Source organism: Osmia lignaria, unplaced genomic scaffold (genome assembly GCF_051020975.1).
Source record: "Osmia lignaria lignaria isolate PbOS001 unplaced genomic scaffold, iyOsmLign1 scaffold0005, whole genome shotgun sequence".
NCBI classification, from domain to species: Eukaryota; Metazoa; Arthropoda; class Insecta; order Hymenoptera; family Megachilidae; genus Osmia; species Osmia lignaria.
In genome coordinates, this window is record NW_027478162.1 from 4,560,001 (window position 1) to 4,565,000 (window position 5,000).

Genomic DNA, 5,000 nt, shown 5'->3' on the forward strand with positions numbered 1-5,000 from the left:
TTCCAAGAAAGGCTCCATTGAGTACATCACGTTGGTATAGTTTTTATATTAATATATTTTAGGAAATACGAGAAACTTTAACGCAAATGTGTGAGGTGTGCTAGGGATAATTACCTGCAGATCGTGAAAGTACAGACGCCAGGGCCGTCTTCAAAAAAGTACCATTGTGGGGCCTGCTTAGTGCCGGGCCAATAGGGCGATAAAAGGGCCCTAGAAAATTTTTGAAAATTTGATTGCGATTTTTCTCGAACATTGTAGTATTTTTCCAAGAAACGATCCGTTGAGGACAACAAGTTGGTATAGTTTTCATTTTAATTTATTTAGGGAAATACGAGAAATTTTAACGCCAAATTGTAAGGCGAGCTGAGAATAATTTCCTGCGGATATCAAGTTCTGGTGGCTCTTTAGTTTCGAAGATATCCAATTAATGGCGCCACCCTTAACCGGGTGTCCTGAAAAGAAGGATAAGAGAACTGAATAAGGTGAGAATTAATACCTACCTGTCAAGATGCCTCGGGCTGAATCAATGCATACTCCCACAAACAATAAAAAGAGAAGAGTACAGTCCTCACCGGATTTGTCCATCTCGGGCAATGTTGAAGAGAATATTCTGGATCCTGAAAAAGTAGAATTTGAGATACCATTAGACCTGGAAAGTTTAAATAAATTTGAAGAGGAAATAAAAGGGCATCTGTATGATCTTGAAATGTCGCTCCCGCCAAAGGAAATAAAAAATAGGACTCAAGCGATTAATAGTGCCATAGCGTATCTACAGAAGGCATATAGCACAGTAGCAAATGCATATATTCGGGTAGCATCCAGATGGAAGGAATTTGAAGCTGTAAGAGAAAACTTCTTTGATAATTTGAAAGAGGAGGAGAAGAAGAAAAGCAATATGATGACTAAAGAAGAGATGAATGTAAAAATGGCAGAGATGAAGAATAGTATTATTAAAGACGTAAAGGAGGTTGTCAAAACAGAGATACAGATTTCGGTTAAGCAGCAAATGGCGGAGATGACAGCTAACACTGGATTAATGAATGAAACCCTGAAGAGTAATATTAAGGACACTCTATGCTGCGAGGTAAATCAGGCGGTTACTAAGGTCAAAGAGGTGGTACAAGCAACGATTGAACGTCCATCACACTCCTATGCTAATGCTGCAAAGAAAGGAATATCATTGAAAACAAGAAGTGGAACAGAACATGTAATCTCTAGCGAGAATATTGAGTTTGTAATCGTACCTACGAGGAATAACCCAAATAAGTATAAATCGGCAACCGAGATTAAGAAAATACTAAAGGATAGAATTAATCCATATAATTATGATCTCAGGGTAAATCATTTGATCACATTTAATACACTCACGGTTAAAATAATTGCCAAAACGGTTGACCTAGAGAAATTACGAAACTCTCTGGAATTAAAGGAGATTGGTCTGGAGATAAAAGAGAAAAGTAAGCTGAGGCCCAGAATGTTGATTAGGGACTTTCCTATTGATATTCCGTTTGATAAAGCGCTGAGTGTAATTTCAAAAGCAACAGGATATGATCAGAAAACGACGGAATTAAGATTGATTACAGAATTCAACAACAGAGACAAGAGACATAAGAATGTTATTATTGAGGTTTCACCACAAGCGAGGCAAAAGCTATTGATGCATGGCAGATTATACCTACAATATGAATCATGTAGGGTGGAGGATTATCTCAAAGTATTGCAATGTTTCAAATGCTTGAAATTTAACCATCTGGCGAAAAACTGTACAGCCACGGTAGAGACATGTGGACACTGTGGGGAGGAGTATAACTCCAGAGACTGTAAACAAAAGGAGAAGCTTAAATGTGCCAATTGTGAAAGACATGGACTTGTAGATTCCAAACACTCTGCATTTAATAATCAGGTATGTCAAATTCAAAAGAGAAAGAAAGAAGACCTAATGCGGAGCGTTGACTTTGAGTCGCTATGAATGAGGGTCGTAGTGAAACAAGGGATGATGAAGGAGGGAGTGGCATCCCGCCGGTGCCTGCAAGGGTCCTTCATCAAGCTATCCCACCTCAAACCGGCCGCAAACAAACATCTTGCGATATACAATTAAATTGCTATAATGCTCCCATGGGAGCATCTCCCACTGGTAAATCAAATGAAACAAATAATATTAGCAATGATGGTATCACAGTGCCATCATCCAGTGGATCTACACTTCTCTTAAATCTACATGAGATAGGTGACTCAAACCTAATAAGTCAAGAAGCGCTGATGTTCTGCTGTAATTATTGTAATAAGAGTTTTAATTCATTTCGAGGTCTGGGTGTTCATAAGTCGTCTGCGCATAAGGATATAGTGAACGAGAATATACAGGTGAACAGAAAGAAGCCGAGATGGAATTCTGAAGACCTGCGGAGGATTGCGGTTGCGGAGAAAACAGCTCCTGCTAATGCGAAAAAGAATATTAATGAATACTTACATAAGAAGGTAAAACTGTTTCCTCCGAGATCTTCTGAAGCGATAAAATCATTGCGTAAAACAGCTAAATACAAACAGATGCTTCAATCTGGAGCGGTATTTCTGCAAAATGAAGAGAATACTGAATTAAATATAGGGAATGATGGGCAACAACAAGAACAAGAGCGAGAGAGTACTTACCATCAGGAACACCAACCAGCACCTTCGTCAGACGAACCTAGAAATGAAGAAAATACTTACCTAATACCAACTGAAGACCAAAGCCAATCCCAAAACCTGCAAAGAAATGAAAGAATTAATAATACTTACCTTAACAGGAGCATGCAATGCACGGATTCATGGCAATCAGATGCATTAAGATATTTAAGATCGACCGAATGTGAAGATAAAGCAAAATATATTCTTGGTTTTGCGGTTGAAGATGTACGACAAGGACGCGATCCGGTGGTGAACTTAACGCGTTGGTTTAAGGAGAACTTCGGCATACCTGGAAAACCTGAAAGAAATAGAGAGATAGTAAATAATAACACGCGGGATATTTCAAATAAAAAAAAGAAGGAAATGGAATATGCAAAAATACAGAAGCTATGGAGAAAGAATACAACGAAAGCGGCTAATCTTATTCTAGATGGCGACAAGCAGTGCAGTAACCAGTTATCACTAAGTGAACTTATAAAATATTGGAAACCTATATTAGAGACAATGAGTAAGAGTACTAAGAGAAATCAAGACACTGGAAATGATGAGATCAGCAATCCTAGTATTCAGCCAATAACAATATATGAAATTAAGAAGTTTCAGCCGAAAATAGATACGGCTTGTGGCGCTGATGGTCTCCGGGCAGCAGACTGGATTAAGAAGGTACCTAACAAGATAAAAGAAATAATTATGAATATAATTTTATTTTCAGGAAAGATTCCCACGGAGTGGTCGAGAGCTCGCACAATCTTAATTCCCAAGGGCAACGATGGCCGTGACCCAACGAACTATCGGCCTCTATCAATAGCCTCAATTATTGTTAGGCACTATCATATCCTAGCAAATAGACTATATGATCTCTTGAAACCAGACAATAGGCAACGCGGATTCATAAGAGCTGATGGAATTGCAGAGATTACCTATATTTTAACAGGTATACTAGATGATTCCTGGAAGAAGAAGAAACAAATACACCTAGCGTTCTTAGATATAAAGAAGGCATTTGACTCAGTATCCCATGGGTCTATAATTGAGGTATTAAAGAAAAAAAAAATTCCTACTAAATTAATACAATATATTGAAGACATATATAAAACAGCGGAGATACAAATAGAGAAAGACGGCGAAACATCGGAATTGATTAACCCAAGGCAGGGTGTAAGACAGGGAGACCCCCTGTCATCGTTAATATTTAATGCGGTCATGGACGAGATTATAGATTGCATCCCTGATGAAATAGGCTACAGTATAATGAATCTAATAGTCAATGCCCTCGCTTTTGCAGATGATCTGATACTGATAGCGGAAACGAAAGAAGGCCTACAAGAAATAATCGACAAAATAACAACGGAAATGAACAAGCATGGATTGCAATTAGCGCCTAATAAATCTAAATGTCTATCATTAATACCATCAGGCAAAGAGAAAAAAATTAAAATAATGGAAGAACAATTATTTACTGTATGTAATGAGAAAATCCCACAAATAAAAGTATTAGACGAGTGGAAACACTTGGGAATTGCATACACACCAAGAGGACCGGTAAAGCAAAAACCTGAAATAGAAGAATTCTTGATTAGAATCACGAAAGCTCCATTAAAACCACAACAACGAATGGTAATATTGAGAACATACTTAATCCCGAGATTGTTACATACACTGATTCTAGGAAGAGTAAATTACGGTACATTGAAAAAAATTGATAAGTTGATAAGAAAATACATCAGAAAGTGGATGCATTTGCCGGGAGATATACCGATTGCTTATTTCTATGCAAGCATAAAAAACGGTAGACTTGGAATAATGTCTTTTTATACGAAAATTCCGTTCCTAATAATAAAAAGAATTGACTCAATGAGAAATTCATCGTTTCAGTTAGCAAGTGCAATTTCTAAGGTGGATATAATAAAAGCAAGATATAGGTGGGCGAAGATTCATGCCAATGATGAGGTAAAATGGAGCCAGCAACTTTACAGACAAGCTGATGGTTTCGAACTCAGAGAATCGGCGAACGCTAATCCTTCCTATAGCTGGGTAGCGGACGAGAGAATACTAATACCTGCAAGAGATTGGGTTAAATATCATGCGGTACGAATCAACGCGTTACCGTCCCTGAATAGAACGACCAGGGGCAGAAGGAGAGAGACACAAAATAGCTTATGCAGAGCTGGTTGTCAAGTAGAAGAGACTACTGCCCACATAATTCAACAATGTCATCGGACGCATGGTGGGAGGATTCTGCGGCATAACAATATATCGAATAAACTTGCTGAATACCTATCGATGAAGGGTTATCAAGTAATAAAAGAACCAAAAATACCCACAGTGGAAGGTGT

General features: G+C 38.1%; 1 pseudogene; it reads left to right on the forward strand.

Annotated features, from left to right (window-relative positions):
• Positions 1–5,000, forward strand: part of LOC143306275 (large subunit ribosomal RNA) — a 10,483-nt pseudogene that overhangs the window by 3,319 nt on the left and 2,164 nt on the right.